The 22,426-nt window shown below is 31.5% G+C and overlaps 1 long non-coding RNA gene across 1 annotated transcript; it reads left to right on the top strand.

Moving 5' to 3' along the window:
- Positions 1-18,246: 18,246 nt before the first annotated feature.
- LOC128922364 (uncharacterized) lies at positions 18,247-19,974 on the top strand. Its single transcript, XR_008471611.1, has 3 exons — positions 18,247-18,403; positions 19,410-19,797; positions 19,853-19,974. It is a non-coding gene; the product is annotated as an uncharacterized LOC128922364 (long non-coding RNA).
- The last annotated feature ends 2,452 nt before the right edge of the window (positions 19,975-22,426 follow it).

The following is a 22,426-nucleotide window of genomic DNA, read 5'->3' as shown; positions in this document are numbered from 1 at the left end:
AAGGCAATCGCTTAAGCGTAGATGAAGCGAAGCACTTTATGTGCTTGCGAGCAGCCAATGGCAAGTAGTGGTACGGCTTGAGCCGACACGCCACGCTTATCCACCGCTGGACGCTACTAATTGAAATATACGCAATCAGATCGGCTGAGCGATGCAGCGCGTCATTTAATCCAACATTACAACAAAATTACAACAACAACAATATGGCGATTATGGGTAAAGATGCTGGGCAAGCTACTGCGACTGACGCACTGGACAACTGACTGAATTGACCAACTGCCAGCTGAGTGATGTGCCAGCAAACAGTAGTGAATTTTTCAGCGGCAAAAAGTGCAAAAATGAAATTATGATTTTTTTATTGTTTTGTTTTTGTACTTTAATACAAAAAAACAGCAACAGTAGCTATTTTAGCGCTTAACAAGGTAGGCGCGTCGCTTAACCACAGCCAGCAATTGTGTCTTGGACGCAATAAAGACCGCTTGCAGCAACAGCTTGGGAAAGTAAGTGCTGTGCCGCTGGTGTGTGTGTCTGTCTGTCTGTGAAGAAGCGCGCGTATCGCCCACATGCGCGCGTGATGAGGAAAGTTTTTAATCTTATGCTATATTTTGCGATTATTTTTAGTTTTCATTGATCGTTGAGCGTTTTTTTGCTGCAACTGATTAAGGAGACGCACGCGCGATACATCCACCACAATTGTGGTGATGTATGTATGTATAGTTGCTGCGCTTTTTATGACTGTGGCCTTCAAGTAAGTGGGTTTATAGTTGATTTGCGCTTAAGTATAAGCAACGCTTATGGGTTTTTAATCAGCTGCGGTTAACTACCAACTTTTATCAGAAAAAAATATGCCGTTGTAATGGCAAATTTGGTAGACGGTGGATGTAGGTTGTGTATTACACAAAGTAATTTCGGTGAAATTGCTAAACTTACGGTGGATAAAAAAGAAAAAAAAAATGGTTAATCAAGGAAACATAAAAAGAAATGCAAAAGCAAAAAAATGTAAAAGAAAGCGTTCCTAGCGGTTTGAATAATATCTTTCAATACACACACAGACACTCAAATATCCATAACCACAAGTAATAAATTACAAAAGAGTTATAAATCAATAAATAACGGTTACTTATTCAAATCAACACTGCTCATATTTGCATATTATACATTCTGTCAACTCTTTGTCATTTACATACAAACACAGAGCTAACCCTACATTTTGTCATGATTGCTGCAGAGCAATCAAATATCAATTCATAAAATTCGTAAAACAATCAAATTTGTTTGGAAACAGTCAAACGAATTTGTGTGTGTTCCGCTCGTCAACCGAACAACTGTTTCGTTTTGCATACACACTGCGTGGATTTCTAAGTGCCTGAAACGGTTGATGCGGTGAATGATGGCACAAAAGTCTTAAGGTTCAGATTTGTATGCACAATAGGCAGACAAATTTGAAAAAGCACTGTGGAGTGATTTGTGGTTAGACGGGACTAAAAGTAATGAAAGAATAATATAGGCGAGTTTATGGGAAAAATATATAATTTGGTATTCTTAGAATTCCAGAGGTTCAGGCATCTGATCTTGGTCTGACTTGCTTTTCTTGGACTAACTTTTGTCGTTGTGAAAAAATAACTAACATATTCGAATTTTAATAAAATTTTGGAAGTCCCCCATCCCTAACAAAGAATTCTCCGGTAAGAGAAATAATATGCTAAAGAATCCACAAATGAAGTTCAAGAATACAATAAATAAAATTTTTTTTAAAAAATGATAACATATGATAAAACCAAGGTTTTCGGTTTAACTCATGAAGAGGCAGAGAAATGGTAACTGGGCCAAAAACACAATCATACACACTGAATTACAAAACACTAAGCAAATGAATAGGATTTCAAAAAAGGGGGCTTGGACAAGAAGAGGACCTTATAACTTAACACAGTAGTTTTGAGTGCTATTTCAGCCTCACAAAATATATACGTGATCATAGAAAAAATACCCTTAGTTACTACGACTATGTCTCTATATTTCAGGCAGAGGTTAGAATTATTAATGTACTAAGTATCCTTCTAAACGAGTTAGATATAGGTTATATACGTCAAAATTATCAGGCTGACGAGTTGAAACCGGATGTCTGTCTGTCAGTTAACCTATCTTGGCGAAACTTGAAACATATGTTTCATGGGAACGTGACAGAGTTGGTTGGGCGTAATCGTACCATTGCCACGCCTGCAAAATGACGAAAACCGAAAACTTATAAAGTGTCATAACTAAGACATAAATAAAGTTGCTCGTAAACTACTAAAGCTATAGGAAACAAACTTTCTGCAGTTCCCTTCCCTTCCCTTACGTACCTAATTACACACCATAAAAATTTTTGAAATCGGATAATAACAACGCCCACTTCTCATACAAAGATAATGTTGAAAACACTAAGTTTTATAGTAGAAATGACAGAAGAAAGATGCACTCAGATTTTTTTTAAAAAGTGGAAAATGGGATTTGCGTCTTCTACTTGTGGCTCAAAAACCATATCTCAGAAACTACTCGACCGATCGCATTAAATTGTCGAAATCGAACTATAACTTTTCAATGGCTCGAACATGAAGAACTCAGTGCCTAGGGTTAATTTTTCATCAAAAATATCGTTAATATAATTTAATTCAGAGGAAATCAGTTTTTTCTATCAGTGTATCTTTGTAAAAAAAAATGGTTCAAATTACCTAATTATAGGTTTTTCAAAAATACGGTGGGCTTAATACCTTATTAATCTGTTAATATGTGAGATATCTTAGCAAAATTAAGTGAGTCTTGGATATAGTGTACCTTGGTGGTAAAAATTAGTAAAATCGGTTCAGGAATATTATATGATGATTTTCGTTATTCTATTGGACTTTATGCCGAATATATGGGTCAAATTGTGCGTTGTCTTAATAAAACTATATCAATAAATTGCGAGAGTATAAAATGTTCGGTTGCACCCGAACTTAGCCTATTCTTACTTGTTCAAAAATCAATTTGAGCTCTTTACCTTCGTTTAAATACACAAAATGAGGTGTCCGAGAGATTTTGATCCATCTATTCTAGCAAAATAGAATAACAGGCATAAGTAAAAAATTCTCCTGACAATGAATTTTCAAACAAAAAAACATTGAATAATACGCTAAAATATTATTAAATACATTAAATAAGAAATCGATATTATCTTAACTATTATCTTCAATAACACCTTTCCCTTTCGCAATTTCATTAGCTATCAATACCACTGTGACGATAAAAAGCAAGAAGAAACAACGCATACTTTCCACTTTGCATATGAGCGCAAAGAAGCGCGGCTTTCATATAATACAGCGCAACACAACCGCTACAACGCTGACTACCGACAGACACTAGCCAGCGACAACCACCATAACATATCGGCCATCGATCTCATCCAATGGCAATGAAGAACAATCATGTCAAAACAGGCGACCGCTGGAGGATGCAACAGCGACAGCCATGTCAGAAGACATGCAAAAGATGGACACAATTCAATCATGTGCTGCGTCTGAAAGTACAAGTACAACTACAACAACAAGAGAAACTAGTGCGAGTGCGGCAGCCAAAGCCAGACAATGATGGAGTCAACGCTGTCAATACCGTCGCGGCAAATTTTGTGATCTCCAAAGCTAGATTAAAAGATCAACGGTGTTCTACCGATGCATGAATGCAACACGCGGGAGCGAGTATGAATTGACTGACAAGAGTCAAAGAGCTAGTCAGTTCAACAGGCCAAGCAGTCTGTGCGTCGATCGGTCAACTCCTGACGGGTGTGTGTGTGCGAATGAACGATCGATCGATCAGCGGCGGACAGTTGCAGCAAAAATGTCAACATTGACCGTTTCGTCGCAATTGATTTGATGAGCTGCTATCTACTTGCAACGCCGTTTTTTACGGTCTTACGGACACTGGAAATTATTTCTCAGGATGTCGGGGTGGTCGTTTAGCTGGTGTATGCTTGATTTCTGCTTCCTTCGGCGCAAGTGGAGTGGCAAGTGTGTGTTTTTTACATTTATTTTATTTTTTTGAAGAATCGCTTGCTCTTTCCGTACTCGATTTGTATAAATTTGATTATTATGCCAGTCAAAACTGATAGCAAATGAAGCGGGCTGTCGCCACCGCCGCCACCAACGCCAACGCCAATGCCAATGACAACTCACAGCCGACGGTAAAATGGTTGATTGCATTTTGTATTGCAGGTGAAATTATGATCGCTGTGCGGATATCGTGTTGTGATCTTCATACGCATCTGGCTATTTACATATTTACATAACATTTTCTGATAAAATGTATGCGCAACTCCTTCACCTCGTCCAATATCCTTTTGCCTGCCTAATGTCACCATTGTCTTTGCCACCTCTATTTTGTTGTTGTTTTAATGTGTGTATGTTTTCCGTTGATCTTCACAAACGATCTCATTTTCTTACGAACTACTTACTATGCAACACTGTCAAGTATTAGTTATATTTGCTTTCACATTCCCTACACCCTTCTACACTACTCTGATATGTATAAAGCGATCAATCAAAACTGCTGACGATCGACAAAATAGTTTACGATCGTATTTGTAATGCAAACTGCGCGCGGATGTACGGTTTGTTAGAATTTGAATGTTGCCAGCCGCATCGTAAATTTCCGACGGCTCGGGAATGTATTTTGTGATAATTCGGAGTCTTCTTTCACCTTTTTGACTCTCAAAAGAATGAATAGCACAGATCATTTATGTTATGTAAATTAGATGAATATCGGCATTTTTTGTTAATGGTAGAATACATAAAGACCTAAGCATTCTTTGACAAGTCTTGCATATTGCATATTGTTTAATAAAAAAATATGGAAACTAGTGCAAAAATTAAACTAATTATTCTTGATTGATTAGAAGGTTATCCTGCACACTTCTTAGTTTAGAATATCGTCAGTTAGTTGGGATATTAGAACGAATTTATGGTTTCCAGACGTCCAATAATTAGTTTTGTCTTCCAGTAATGTGAAATCTTGTCTACGTCTTTAAGGAAGAAATCAGAAATAGTGTTTATACGATTCACTAGAATTTCCCCTATTATCCTATATATCTAAGATACATTTCTATCTATTCCAATAAATGCGAAGAAAATTCATTAAAAACTATTTAAAATATGAGGCTAAATGACCAAATTCAACTTCAACTCCCTACTTTAAAGAGCAAAGAATTCTTTAGAAATAATTTCTAAAATCAGAAAATGAGCTACAATAATGTAGAGGACAACGTAGCAAGCTATAATTAAGAAATATCTTAAATACAAGCGATCATTTGACAAGTGGAAAGTTGAACAAAGCAAAATGTGGGGTTGAAAGGTTATAGGGGATATTTGACAGACCATTACGTCTGACGTTCAATGAATCTGAGAAAGAATTCATCGTAACCGTAGACATTTTAGTCTTAAGGTTTTTATTTCTTAGTTATTAAGGGGCTAGGTGGGGTTCAAAATTTGATTTTTTTTGATCTTATTAAATTGTGTAATATGTTCAAAATACCAATCAATTCGAGAAATATTCTAAAACATATACGCTTTGAAAGTTCCGCCCATCAGGACACGTGCGTGTCAGATCCAATTCAAAAAAATTAAATTTTAACGTATTTATCTCCAAACTAATTTTTTCAAGTCGTTGGACACGATTTCTCGAAAAGTTATGAAGCGATTTTGTTCAAATTTTGCACACATCTTTGAAATAACATTAGGTAGTTAATGAGCGAAGATTTATTTGTATCAAAAATACAACTATTTTTAAAACTTTTAACAAAAGAAGGAGTTTTTTTTTCAATATTTCATTTTTTCCTTCGTTCAAAAATTCGAAAAATATTTGTCTTCTTGATTTTGGATGAACCAAAAATGAGTTACGATGTCCACGACAAGAGCTTTATTTTTGAAGGCGTCAAGGGAGATGAGCTACCAACGGCTGAGTTTTCGGAATTTGTAAATAAAAATATCACAAAATACCGCTAAAATATGAATCTTTGATATGCAAAATTGTTTCAATGAAATATTAAATATTAATAAGAAAATTAAAAAATAAAAAATTAAATAACACAAGGATAATAATATTCATAAATCTTTGGATCTTCAAAGACGTTAAGGTTTCTAAAAGGAGAATGCATATTCCATATACATATATCCAGTGAAAGTGTGAAAGTTCTTATACAATATTTTTTGGAGATTGAAGCTCTTCCATGATTTAGGTCTCAAGAAAAGATATAACCCCTAAGCCAAATTTTCAATTAGGAAGAGCAAAATCCAAAGTCATAAAAAAGTAGTTCTAACAATGGTCAGCCGTTGATCTTACAACCCTTCATAAGCTTGCATATTTTTTAGATTTTCAAACGTTAGAGAATCTAGTTAAGAAGTTATGTCAGTTTTAAATTTTCACAAAAACTAAATCTTTTTGGCTTAAAGTACACTTGGGGTGCTACAAATCTCAATTAATAGAATTGTAAAAATAAAATTCTCTGCCAAATGCTATATACTAACAAATTATAAAATCAACAGCACATTTTCCTACGAAATCATAAAATTTCTCAATTCTATTTCATACATACATATATTTTATTAGAGAACCCTTAATGCCAAAAACGATTAACTGTATAAGCGAAAGTGGCCTGCGGTTTCACATTCTTTGTTTGCAATACATTTTTGTACTTTCTTTAGACACCTAAAATATCGCAAGAACTACATTTCAATTAATTTTATATCTAACGTCATTACAATTTCATGTCTCATAAATATTGAACATCAAATAGCCATACAAAATCAATTGAATGACAATAATGACGAGCAACAACACAAAACTCCATTCAGCATATGAGCCATACATCCAGTTTACCTTATATAGCATAATAGAATAGGTGCACCTTTTGTCTACTTTTCAAGTGTCTACATGAAATCGCGAAATTGTGCACTCATGTGAAAATCTATTTTTGCGGTCAATCGCACAGACACACTGTCATTCTAACTATATTATCTTCTCACTTTCTTTTGTCGGTTGCTTTTCGCAGGGACATTTTTTATTTCATTTTTCACAGTGCTCCAAATTGATCGACGCATTCAATGCAACATGATCAATGATCTTTGACCGCAAAAACTGTGCCGTTTCAAGCAAAAATATATACATAGATTCTATTCTATTTTATATAGAAATGATAATAATGAATGAAAGAAATTCGAAAAAAATTATGCGTTGAAATGTCAATTCGTTTGCTCTCTCATTGCAAAACAATAATGTTGCTTTCTCAGCGACATTGTCTTATTTTATAGACAGGTAAACGACAAAAGATTTAAACGAAGTAGCTGCAAAGTTCTCGTATAACAGCGCTACTGTCGTGAAAGATCGATCGTGTGACATTTGAGAAAGTCGTCGGTTTTGTAACGGAATTTGTTCATATTTCACCCCAATTTAATACTGAATAGTAAATAGATTATGATATATGATAATTGAAGTTGACAGGTAAGAGAAATAAAAATTCGCAAATCTGTGAGAAAATGCATTCTTTTTGTAAGAAATCAAAAATTAATTATATTTGAGTGATAAATTCATAATTTTTAATGACAATGCTGAGAATGATGATTCGAAAGAAATAAAAATTACTATAATTTCGTTTGAGCGGTATTAAAAAAATACCAGGCTACTTAAGAGACCCTTTGTTAAAATAAGAAATGTTAGTAGAGCCTTCGGAAAAATGTTAACGACAGAATATTTTCTACAAAAATGTAATTGAATAAATCACGAGCTATAGTGAATTAAGTTTGAAATTAACTGATCCTAAATCCCAGCCAAGAGACTCTTAAACTGTTAGTTCGACCTAAAAACCTACATTTATATTGCAACTGAATAAAGAATACCAGCGTAGAATAGGCTCAAATACGACAGTGTAAATGCCACAATATAAGTAGAGACTGACTTACAAATACTTAAGTGGTAATTGAACCCAGATTGAAACTGAGACCGATCAAAGTATTACAAAAGCTGAAATCAAGCCAGATACTTAGAGAGATAGAGGCCATCACAAGAAATGAGATTAAGGACAAACGGAGAGTCTAGTTCAGAGACTACACATGAAGAGTTGTGATTAAACTGAATCGGAAAAGGTGATTTGGGAAGAGTCTGTTACTTCTATAAAGACTCTGTTAAACTGATATTTAAACTAAAATTAGTATCGGGATAGAGACTATGGTGAAAAGTAACTCGATTTGGTTTTTATAACAAAAATAAAATATATGGAGTCGTTCTCAAGTGGTAAAATAATGGCAGAAAAATTGTAGGGCGCAATAAAAATAATCAAATTGCCGACGTGTTCAATGCAAGAGATTGAACTCAATAAAGAGGTTAGGTGGGTTTCAAAATTTAAAATTTTGAAAAAAAAATTCTGTCTTATTAAATAGTGCAATATGTTTAAAATATTATCCAAAAATATCAAATCAATCCGAGTAATATTTTAAGAAATTCTTTGGAAATGCTGCCCAGCAACGCGTTTATCTCAACACTCAATTTTTCAAGTCGGTGTACACGATTTCTCGAAAAGTTATGAAGTGATTTTGTTCAGATTTTGTACACATCTTAGAAATGACATTATCTAGTTAATGAACGAAGGATTTTTAGTTTTCTTCTTCTTTCCAGCCAATATATGGCGAAAATTTGCCAAAAAAAATATTTTGTTTTGTTTAAAATTTGTCAAAAATACAAATTTTAAATTTTTTTTCTTCGCTCAGTAACTAGATCTATCCATATATAATACTATCGAAATATTTTTGGTTTATTGATTTTAGATGATCCAATAATAAGTTATGCTGACCACGGCAAGAGCTTTTTTTTGACACGCTATGGAAGATGAGCGGCCCATGGCTGAGTATTGAGAAATTTTAAATACAAATTTCACAAAATATGGTGTAAAATTGAATCTTTGATATGCTGAATTCTTTAAATGAAAGATATGATTGCATATACATATTAAAAAAATGGAAAAGTACAATTTTTGACATCTGATATCCATCTAACCTCTTAAATGTGCCTTCAAGCCTATCTAAAATAACCAAACAAAGTAAGAAAACCAATAGAAGTAAGTTTCGCAAATAGTTTGAACTTATTTAAACAGTAAAGTTCTTTCTTGCTTGCTGATATTCACAAATGATTGTTTACAATACTATTTTTCTGGCCTTATTGATAGGCATTTCCGGCTTTTGTGACCCCAACGAAATTGCCTGCCACACATATTGTGTACTTAACTCAAATTTACATGTTTGACATGTATTTGTATCAGAAACATCTGTACATCAAATCTGTAGGCTAACTATATAGGTATTACCTCGCCACATTTAGTATGTAAATATGGGTTTTACTTTGTATTTTTGCACAATTCTATGACATATTTGCATAGCTGCAGTACCAATTTTTTTTTCTGATGCCCTGAGTAGAATTAGAACTCTTTGGCTAGCAGGAAGCAGCTGTCATAAAAATAGGTGTTAGATAGCTAAAAATAGGTTTATAGACTAAATGTTTATTTTTTTTTCGAAAATATTATTTTTGCCTCTATTCGCAATTTTATCTTCTTAAATTAACGCAATCTGATTGGTTTGGCAAGCAATTGTTTTCGCATACGGAAGCCACGCCTCAAATGAAAAAAAAGTATATTATTGAACTGATAAATAATTTTGCCAATCACTGAGCAACGATCAACCTTCGATCAAAAAATGCTCGAAAAAAGAAAAATTGTATCAAATAAAGCCGTTATCGTCATAACTTTGCGTGGGTGTTACAAACTGCATGCTACGGAATTTGCAATCTCAATAAAGAGTGAAAAAAATAAAAATTCAATTTTTTTCATTCTTATTTTTAATGGTAACTTCTTCACTCATTTTATGAAGAGAGAAAAAAAAAAATCAACACCCACCCACGCATCATATCATTTTTATCGAGGGTATTTCAAAAAACTCCAGAAATTCTAACTCATTGAACAAATTTATTATTCACTTGAATCTAATGTTGTAGATAAGAAACTGTTTATTTGTGAAAGGATTTGAGCGCATTGAGCCGGCACCAAAAAAAACATAGGCACACTTTCAACACGCGCGATAAAGAGTGCAACAACGCCACTTCTGTGACTAACGCCCTGACGCCCTGTGTGTTGCGGTGGAAGCCACCACTGCTTGACGGCGGAACATGCCACTTACTTATGTCACAACGCGTCTACGCTACCTAACCATGTAAAGTACAACAAAAAAAAAGAAATCAACCATCAAACGCTCCCCACACCGTCTTCCACCGCTGGCGCTGTTGTTTACCCCAAGCCAGGGTTCATGTTTACATTCGCCCCACCAACCAATCGACCCATTCAATCAAACTGGAAAATCGATCGACCAACCAGACGATCAACGACAACGGCTTGTGTGTAGACGGATATAGTATTTACACACACACACACTCACATTCAACTATCTGTGTTTGAGTGTTGACCGAGCCGCTCCAACGATCGTTGTATGTTGAACATTGCGTGGGTGGATTAATTGACAACTTGGTGACTTTTTATAACTGTGTCATGTTGTGACGTCTGTGTGTTTGTGTATTTGCATGTTTACAGTGCGGCGGCGACAGTGGAGCAACAAGTAAGGAATTATATGCCTACAAATGTTACTACATGCAACTTGTTTGTTGTTTCCTTGTCATTCATATATCATGTTTTTTTAATTTTATATATTAAATCTGTCAACACTTTGTTAAATAAATACATACATACATACATACGCATTTATGATATTTGCCGAGTGTGTCAGGCACGGGCATTGAAGTGCTCACATATATGTAGATATCTCCGTCTGTAAGTATGTTTACGAGTATTCAAACCACCAGTCAGGCTAAGCGATAAGCATTCAATAAAAAGTAGAAAAACGATCGTCTATTTGTTGTGATTAAACATTTGAATTTTCGAGATAAAAAATAAAAGGTAAATGTAGTGTATTGAAAGTGAAAAGGGTTGGCATGTGATATGCTAATATTTGACCGTTGCATACTTACATTTAACTTACAAAGTGTATTTTTTTGATTGTAAAGAAATTTTAATAAAAAGGAAAGGAATGATTTAATAATAATTCGAACTATTTTTTGGTTGGTTAGCATAGAAAATATGCTCGATTTATAATTTATAAAAAAATATATGGATATTTTTGAAATAAAGTGGAAATTTTCATCAATCAGCAGAAGAGTTAGAATTCTAACGGGTTAGGGGTAGTCAGGATTTTCAAAAAATCAATTTTTTGTTCTTTGCATTTTCCTTAAGTGTAATATCTTAAAAATATTCTCTGAAAATTTGAAGTTGATCCGACAATCACTTTTCGAGTTATTCGACAAATAACAAAGAGCACTCGGACACTCCAAAACGGTAGTGTGAAACTTGAGTGAAAATGCGTTTTTTCGCAAAAAAATGTTTTTTGAACTGGTAACAACAGTTACTCGAAAACCGCTCAGTAGATTGTAATCAAATTTATTTAGCTTTTAGAATACATCATAATAATTTTTTTTTGTTTCGATCTTTTAAGACCAATCAACTGTTGATTTTTTTTCAAAAAAAAATTTTGAAAAAAAAAAAACAAAAAAGCTTCGATCAGGCGCAGGGATATCTATTTATAAAACTAATTTTTCTTATCCGATTGATTTTAGATGAATCTCCACGAACTTATGATTGCCATCGCAACGACCTTCTTTTGGAACTGGGTCAAAACAAAACGCTTTAACTTTGGAAATTGTACTTTTTTTCAAATTTTCGTGACTTCAAGTCAAAACATTGTGTAATAATGTCATATTATTACTTTTGTAAAATAACAAGATTTAATAGCAAAAAAAAAATACTGAAAATTCTACTTTTTTTCGTGTTCTCTTATAAAATTCAACCATTGATAATAGATAAATTAAAATCTTGAGAATAAATAGCATTTATATACAAATTATCACTAAAAAATAGATTTTATTTCGTTCAGAATAAAAATTTAAAAAATATTCCATTAATATTATATATTTTAAATATATTTTATCTTTTAAAATTATCAATGAAAATTGATACCACAATAGAAACAAGCCAACCACTTCAATCGATGTGAGTATATTTGGAACAATATACTCAAAGATCAAACAGAGTGTCTTATAGATTTAAAATTATTGATTTATGAAAAATAATTACACATATACTATTAACTATATTTCTGAGTTTTTTCGATATAAATAAAATTAATGTTTTATTAAACACACTTTTTAGCTATTTATTGATATTCCAACCACCGGAGCTCTTGGATGATCTTAAATAATACGATACAAAGGCTTTACGGCGGAGAAAACCTTCAGACTTTAAGAAGAAGAGGCAGAAAGAATGATAAAAAAGATTTTATATAGTTACAAAAAATTCAACCATAGAGAGAGAGCGTGTCTTATGATTTCAGTTCGCCCATGTGTAAAACAATTTCCTTTCTACGCTGGGTCATACCTGAATAAATCAAACATTTAGTCCGAGGAGGACCTATGAAGAATTTCATTTTCTAAAATTTTCGAGTAGCCAATGCCGAAAATTATTCATGACAATGATGTAGCCATTTAATTAGTATTTTAAATCAACAGTAATTTTAAATTTTCATTATGATTTTTTAAACTGAATTGTTTATATAAAAAACCAAAAAAAAAATAGTAAAAATAAAATGTAAAATAAAAGATAATAAACTTTAGTAAATGAAAAAAAAGTATACTGCAAATAATATCGAAAAGGTCTTTTAGTAAAAAAAATCACGTTTTGAAAATGTTTCACCTTTATGCAAAATAATTCATTGTATCTCTTAAAAATATCTCCGTACAACTCAAAGATGTCACAAAGAATGTCACTCACTTTTTACATAAATAAAGGTGACTGAAGTTTTAGTTTAAGATTTTGGCTCCATTTTGATAGAAATATTTGTTAAAAATTATAACAATCGGTTTTATTCCGATTAAAATATATCCTTAAAAGAATGTACAAATAAGATTATATACAATAAACAAAAACAGTATATACAAAATTACAGCAAAAACTATAATTCCTGTAAAAAATAAGTATTTATATGAAAAATGTTAAAATTTATAAAAATTTATGTACGTGTATAAAAAAAGTAAATAAAAAAGTATAATATATTTGCACGTTATTTGATCTTTCGCACACCTTCTGCATTTTATACATATAGTGCATTAATATGTATTTATTGTATGTTGGTTCTTTGATTTACCACTTTTAGTATAGCTCCATGTGCACTCCTTATAGTCACTTATTATATTATGAATATACCGAGGTGCATAAATACATCTGTATATATGTCCGTGTATTAAAAATCATAATTCATCACCACACAAAATTCAAACGTCAACACAACACTGACATTTGATTTATAATACAAATTTTCAGGCAAAATTACGCTACCAAAAACCAACAAATTCTTAACACAGTGCAAATAGCTTACAGGCAATTGCAATATGAAAAGCCATATGCACAAAAGTCAAACCACTAACTTACAAAAATATATGTACATACACACACATATGCATATATAAATAAGTAACTGCATCAACTACAAGCGGTGGATAATTTCTAAGAAGGTGTTTAGTTGAAAACGCTTCCGGTGTTTTTTGTATGCACATGCGCATTCAAACACACTACATGCGGTTCTGTGCCGTCTCTTTGGCCGACATTAAATTTGCCGATAATAGCGCCATTTACCGCGGGATAATACACGTTAATCTAATGCTACAGTCTGTCAGGTAGAGAGAACATGTACGTTGCACTAAAACAAATAAAGTCTTTACAGGCAGACATCAACATCAACGTCATCATCAGCAGCACAGCGACAACGTCAACGGTAGATCGGCGTGAGTTGTTGCGGTGTCAGTGTTTTGGTCGTACGTCTTTCTGATGTCTAAGTTACACAGCTGAGGAACACTTTGCCGTTTACCGGCTGCAACGCTTGTGGCTAAAATGTGTAGGATATTTCAAAAACAATGAGCGCCGCACATAAAAACGCTTAGCTCGCTTAGAACGCAAGCAACGTCCAAAGTCTATCGTGTGAGCCAGTTTAATCGTACTTGCTGGCTATTACAACTCCATGGTGTGACGGCACAATCACAGCGATCTTTACTGACTGTTGCGCTGCCGGTCATCTTCATTTCGCCAAACGTTTTGTCTTGTTCAAGTTTTTACGCTCATGGCGCTAAGTTGTTTAACTGCTGTTCCACCCCATTCGGCGCTCTGTGTGTGCGTGTGTGTTTGTCAGTTAACGATTGATTGCACTTTGTAGCCGTCGGTTATTGTAAGTCATGATAGGCTGTTTATGATCCACATGACATGGTTATGGCAGCAGTTTGACTGCAAAGCGGTGTGCAACGTTAGATCGGCCAATTGCATCACTCAATGTGCGCATAATTTTTCAATAAACAAACTTGGCTTAGTAGCTTTTTAGTGGGAGTATGCTGACAGCATTTTGACAAATGTTCAAATGCGCATGTTAAATTGTTTGACACATTTATATATGGACAGTAAATGTTTTTCTCTCGGGCACACATAATAGTTTAATTGACTAATTAAAACTAAGCTTGTATGTGCATGTACATTTATTTTTGTATATTGGAGTTGACTGTGTTGGCATTTATGTACATATATATTAATGTATTTTATTTAAATTATATATTTTTAGGTTAGTGGTGTTGAATTATTAAATAAAGCACCCAAAATATATATTTTTTTTACTTTACCTTATATTTCAAATATTATTTCAATCAAAATATTTTAGTTTTTAATATTTAATCAATTAAAAATGACAGTAATAAAGTCTAATATTCATCAAAAATTATCACGCCACTTGCTTCATACATTCTATACGGAGCTATAAATAAGTCAATATGTCAAGATGTAAATTTGTAATTTTGCTTTAGTAAAATACTTACATACTTACATACTTGCATACACACATTTGTATGTTTACGACTATTAAACGTGGATTGTCACCACTTGGTGACTTGCTACATTTTTTACTGTCCTCCTAAAGCATAAAAGATACCAACAACTTCTATTACTGTCCCGCGAACGTGCTTCGGCACTCTAAGTTTTTCTTAACCACACTCGTTTTTTTTCATTTAACTCAATAATGTAACTTTACACATTAAAAATTTATATTATTTAAGCTATACAAACAATATGAATCTTTAAATTACTGCATTTTATTAATTGATTTGTTACTCTCTCTACTGCAATTAAATTTTTAAATTTAGCACCTTTGAATAAACTTTATTTTACGTATTAATTTAACTACTCCGTCAATTTGCAACGAATATCAAAAATAAACAACACGAGCAAAGTGCTGCGTTCGCTGTGGTGAGTTTTACGCATATTCAATATACATATGTATATGTAGCAACATGTATGTAAATATGTAAATGTGTAACATTGACATAGAGAAATCATTGTAAAATACATACTTACATACATATATTTACGAACATCCAACGCCGATCAGCATCACTTCGTGTCTTGGTTGCATCACCTGCTTACTGTCCGCTATTTTGCAAAGTGTAGCAACAACATATGCTACTGTTCCGCTACCGAGCTTCTGCACTCGGCTTTTTTCCTGACCGTACGCGAATTTTCATTTCATTTGTAAAAAATACTATAATTTGTAAGCTAAACTAACAGCAAGAACTGCAAAATAACTACTGAACTTTATTAACTATTTTAATACTAAATTTACTCTAATTTAAACATTTAAATATAATTAATTTACAATAAACTTACTAATGCAAACGATTTAAAGTAGCCGCGCCGCAAATCGGAATGGGAATGAAGAAAAGAAGACAAATTGACGCAGTGCTGCATTCGTGGTAACTAATTGGATTAGGAATTTAAATCACTATTACTAATTAGAACCGGTTACTAGCGAGTATTTAATATACAAAATTTAGAAAACTTTGTTTAATTTAATTATAAAGTATTTTGATGGGAAGGGTGTGCTGGTATGTTGCTTTGTAAGTAAATTTGCTTGTAAATTCAAACAGTCAATCAATAGAATTATTTTTAATATTTAAATTTAAAAAATTATATATTTTGTCATCGATGAGAATCCGTACGTATGTACATACATATGCACATTTGACATTACTACAGTTTTAACTAAAATAAAAAAAAGTTTATATGATAATACGATAATAATTTCTTAATCTAAAAACTTTGTAAAATATAAAATAAATCAACTAAAGGTACCAAAACCTGTTCAAACAATTATTCAAAATATTTCATTATATATATATATTTATTAACCCTAACGGATTAGCGGTATAAAAGATTTAATTGATAATTAATATTTATAAACGATAGAATCCTGAATTAATAAAGTTTATAAAATTAATTCTGATTTATATTTTTTCCTATTTTATTATATTTTTTTTCTCATTATTAATAAACTTAATGAAATATCTGAAATTATACATATTTTGAATTAATAACCAAAATAATTAATAAATTTGTATAATTGTTTTGTTGAAAAATTAATACTTTTCAGTCCCATTTGTATCCCTTCCCTTACCATAGCTTTCTAATCTTAAAAGAAATATATTCTATTAAGTTAAACTTAGTTAATTAGTATTTTTTTAATAATTTATTGTATTACGAATTATTCAGTAACCAAACCGGGTACATACTAAATGCGGTTAATCGTTAATATCAATTTCAATTGAAATGCAGCTCTGCACTAGCATTACAAATTTCTACTTTTCTCTTGTTTCCAGTGGAAGTGCCGGTCGGATACAGCGATAATTTTTGTGCTTCCTTTGTGTGCTTTCTTTCTGTAATAAATATGTACATATGTAGTCTTCCTTTGCGCGCATAGTTACAGCATTTGCGTGCAAGTTCTAGAAACTTCTGACGCTGCTGTTTATTGCAAGACGCTCTGCTAGTATAGCTTTGTTAGTATGAGTAGTCTGTATACATACACACATAATATGCACATATACAATATGTTGATATGATCACATATTAAAGGAATATGCGAGCATAAGTTATTAAATAGCTTTATCTAATTGAAGTTACTTTCGTTAAAACTTACTTCTTATTACGTCCTATTGACTGTACCTACATATCTACCAGTGCATACATAAATACATACATACATACAAATCAAAGTGTGAAGCACAAATGTAAACGAACAACATATGTACATACATACACACTTCTACCAACGAAGAACGCTTGCTGTACGCTCGCTTTAGCGTATTAGCGGAAGATCCCGTTATTTTTCATTATTTCCTCCACTTGTTCGCGTCTGTTTAAACGAGATTTCCGTTTATACTGTACTGGCAACTGAGAATAATTGTCAAAGGGAAGACTCACAAGCGCAGCGCTGCATTCGCTGTGGCTAGTTTGAATCAAAAGTTCAAAGTTAATCGGTTCTGCTAATTACATCCGGTTACTAGTGGTTACTTTTTCGCGAATTTTAGAAAAGATTTTGTTAAAATAAATTCAAGTTAAGTACTATAAAAAATTGATATTTCTTTTAAAAGTGTAATTGAAAATATTTTTTTCATAAGGCAGTTTATAAAATATGAAAGTAAGTAATATTCGATCAAAAATAATCAAAGTATTCAAACATTCCGAGAAATTGAATAAATTTAACTGAAGACTTTTATACAATAAATTAGTTAATTAAATAGCAAAGAGGTAATAATAATTAAATTACTTGTAAAAATAATTATGTTTGTAATTTATTTGAAAACTTAATTCATATAAACCGCGAACCACGAGGATAGCCTTAAGGCCAATAGTTAAATTCTTTTAAACATTTTATATAAATTATAGGTTATGAGTTATTTAACTTAAAACATTATTTAAAATAAAATAAAATTTGATCAATATTTTAAATAAAAAACCGGAACCGGTTTTACGGGTAATCATATTAATTATATTAGTACGAATTAAAAATTAAATCATATGCTAACAATGCAGCCCTGCACAGCTTTTGTCTTCGTACAGATCTGTCACACCAGCTGCGAAAGGAATGAACGGAAGTCAGTCGCGAAATGAACAATTGCAAATTTAATATTTAAAATTTGGTTAAAAGTTTAAATAGAGTTGAAAAAGAGTTGAAAACGTTTTAAAATTATTGTTAATAGTTTAATCGTCGTGTGCGGTACGTGCGTCGCGTTTCTCGGGTTATAGTAATATAGATACATATTTATGGACTTTCAAATGTGTGTTCTTCACTTGACGCTGCAACATCGTAGAAATACTCAAGCAACCTAGTACTTGAAGAAATCGAGGTTACCGGCAAGTGCATTCGCGGCAGCGCTTTTGTTAAAAGGAGTAAGTCTGATTGAGTAATAATGCAATGTATTATAGTATGCTATTATTTTTCGTCAAATTTATCAAATTCTGTACTACATATGCATATTATATGCTAAGGGGTCTTACATACTCAAGTATGTTAATTGCCTAGAGTAAATTCTTTATAGCCGGTGAAAGGAAATACTTTGTATTGAAAAGCTAACGGCAAGATTTTAGATACCTTACAATAATGTAAAATACATACATTTTGATTACTATCAAAATGATATTATAATTCATTAACTATTATTTGTATGTGACTGTACTTTTATATCTGTATAATGCATAAATATACATATATATACATATATTCATAGAGGTACATGAGTAAGTATATAGAAAGTAGAATGCTGGCAGCTCGTTCGTTTTGGCGGTATCTTCCGCTTAATTCCTTTATTTCCACCACTTGTTCGCGTCTGAGATTTCCGTTTATACTGTAACAGTACCGGTACTTTAGAATGATTGTCAAAGGGAAGACACAATAGCACAGTGCTGCATTCGCAGTGACTAGTTAGAATTTCAATTAATCACTTTCACTATTAGAACCGGTTACCAGCGGGTACTTCTTCGCGGTTTATAAAAAAATTTTTTTAAACCAAACCCAATTTCAAATCTTTTTTTTGTTTGTATTTAAATATTTGTAAGCTATAGTATTATTATTATGAGTATTTGTTTATTAAACGTATTTATAGTTACTGAAAAGTTTAATAACATTACACTGAATCAATAAATTGCAATTGCCAAAACTATTGATCATAATTTTATTGAGACTTACTTTTTAAAATATTTGTAAAAATATTATTTTACGTATTTATAATAATAATATTTTATGTAATACTTTGAAATTCTCATGCATATACATAATCCATAAGTAAACTTAATTATAAATAAATTCGTAAATAATACTCAAAATATTTTATTATATTTTATTTATACATTTATTGTTGTTGTATTTAATGTGTTCACCAATTTCCTTTATTTAAAGCTTTTTGGTAACTGTAACCGGTGTTAAGATGTTCCAATTAAAATTTAAATCACACCCCAACAATGCAGCTCTGCACCCGTTCTTCCATTTCTACAGATCTGTCAAATCAGCAACGAAAAGACTAAACGGAAGCTGTGAAATGAACAATTGCGAATTTCAGATTTGAAATTTGAAATTATGTTAAAAGTTTGCGTTTAAAAGTTGTTAAATTATAGTTAATAACTAGCAAAATGTCGTGTCCGGGACGTTTAAATGCCGCGTTCGGTACGTTAAAATGTCGCGTTCGGTACGTGCGTCGCGTTATTCGGGTTATCCTAATAGACATTTCGCCAATTTAAATTCCAATAGGAGCGCCAGCCTAATGCTTTTTGAATTTTTGTGTAAATATGTAAGTATATGGAATTACAAATGTGTGTTCTTCACTTATCCCTTCTTCATAATAGGAATAGCAAAGGCAGCCGCAAATATAAGCGTATGTTCTAGAAACAGTTGTCACCACCGGCTAGCGCACTCGCGGCAAGGCTTTGTTTGTGTGGGTAAGTCTGTTCGGTTTCCACTATTAGTGCAAAAACTATTAAAGTTTTTACCATATACTTGTACACTTGTGGGTATGAAATTTACGTACATACGCATCTACATATGAATTTGTATGTCATTTTTGTAGTGATTAATTTATATAAGTTGGTAATTACTGGAAAGTAATTCTTGATTTTAAATATTCTTTGATATATTAAATAATTTAAATAGAATTATTGTACAGTAGCATATATGCACTTAAATACAATATTATATAAAATATTATTATAAAATATTTGTATGTCTTTACGTATTATATACTAATGTCGAACTTGGATTATATAAAATCTAAACGTAATAGTAATAGCGGTGGTATGGTATTTTTACAACCATTTTGTTTATATAACTAATACAAAATAACATATATAACTAATTTATATAACATTATACAAAAAAGTAGATTAAAAATATTATTTATTATCATTTAGATTATACACTATTTGAATACATACGCAGCTTATAAAGTGTCTCTCAGTATAACCATAGCCCGTAGATTTACATATTATGTTCATATAAAAGATGTGTAGTTCCACATTTATAATTGAATATAATAAAATCGTATTTTTTAACATTTTTAAAACAAGATTGTGATAGTTTTCAAAATTGATACATAGACTAAAAAGTTATAGATTTTTTCCAAAGCAAATCAGAAAAACTTAAAACATTTTTGTTTCAATTTAGCAAACTGAACATTATTTTATTTATGTCTATTTTATGCAGATTTTTAATTCTTTCTTTTTTTAATTTAGTTTCTAAATATAACTTTTTACCTAATTTTGTAGTAGACAAGATAAAATAATTTTTTTTTTTTTTGTTGAAATATGTATATTTTTGGACTTTTATTTTTATTCCACATATTTATATTTAATTCCATTTAAATTTATCTTTATTATTTTTATTTTAATAATTATTATTGTTTTTTATCACTATTCTTAACTTAATTAAAATATTTGTTTATTTTCATTTATTTTTATAATTTATATTTTATTTAATTTAATTTTTGTAACAATTATTATTAGGGAATTGATGAAATTTATATTAAATATTTTTGTTAAATAAGCTTAAATTGTTTTTATTTATTTAATCTGTTTAGAAATTAAATTTATGTTTTCTGTTTTATTTATAATATTTATTGTGAAAACATAATTAATTAATTTTGTTTTATTTGATTTTTTTTGTACTTTCTGATTATTATTGGTTTTATTGTATTTTATTTACATAATTTTTGAAAAATACATATAATTACTACATTAGTTATTTTTTTTTCGATATTTAATCATTTTAAATGCATTGCTTTTATTATTTTAAATTTTTATTTATGCATTGGAACATTTAAGAAATTTTTCGAATACCTACCGTAACTTCTAGAATTCAGGTATTGTACATAAATTCATAATTGATATTTTCAATGTATTTTTTGTTGTTGCTAAAATTAGCTATGCATATCTATAACTATTCAACATAATAATGTACGATGACTATATGAATTTCTACTTTACCACCCACAGTGCAATTATGCCTTAAAAATATTTGCTTTTAATATACTTGAAGAAACAGCAAAGAAGAGTCGGAAAGCGAGTAAGACGTAATCCAAAAATTAGCTATGCTGCTCAACACGATGCAAGCAATGAATAGAAAAATGCTAAGTGCTCATAGAAAACCACAAAGTACTTAAGCCGTAATGAAAGAAACCTTTGGAGTACCTGAGAATAAGTGAGTAGGATTATGTATTATTATATATTTTTTTCTTAAGATTTTGAGAATTTCTATATTTCTAAGGCACAGCGGTGTGATATTATTTGTGTAAGAAAACGAAGTAACCGAAGGAAATTTGCATATGGCTAATAGTGTGAGTGAGTGAGTGAGTGACTGTCAAAAAAAAATTTCAGTAAGTGAAATTGCATAAGTTACGCGTGCGACCGAACTGAGAGGTAGAAAAGACACGTGTGATAAATTTTCTTAAGAATGTATGTGTCTACGCGTGTGTTTTAAATATGCATTAATACAAAATAATGAGTAACGGAATAAGAATTTTGAACTGTCAGTGTTAATGTGTGTACATACAAACATACATATGTATATATAAGAAAATATGTATGCATTTAGTGTGTGTCATATTGTCAAGTGTTTTTGTTGTTATTGCATTAAGCACGCAAATGCATTAAGTGGAATTGCAAAATCATGTAGCATTTGTGTAAAGAGATTGGCACAGAATTTGCAACATTTGTGCACTAATGAAGACCTTAACATCAGCCGTCGCACAAATGACATTTACAACGCTCACACATACACATGCACGCTGCAAAGTTATATCAATGATCAGTAGAAGTATTATAGAGCATGTGTGACTAATGAATTTCATTTTATTACAACAACAATAACGCTTATTTAGCAACCCTGCGGCAATCAGCAGGATATTTATCCACATATACTGAAGTATA

The sequence above is a fragment of the Zeugodacus cucurbitae genome, chromosome 5, assembly GCF_028554725.1.
Source record: "Zeugodacus cucurbitae isolate PBARC_wt_2022May chromosome 5, idZeuCucr1.2, whole genome shotgun sequence".
NCBI classification, from domain to species: domain Eukaryota; kingdom Metazoa; phylum Arthropoda; class Insecta; order Diptera; family Tephritidae; genus Zeugodacus; species Zeugodacus cucurbitae.
The sequence above is the reverse complement of the archived record's forward strand: the minus strand, read 5'-3'. Positions and strand labels throughout refer to the sequence as shown.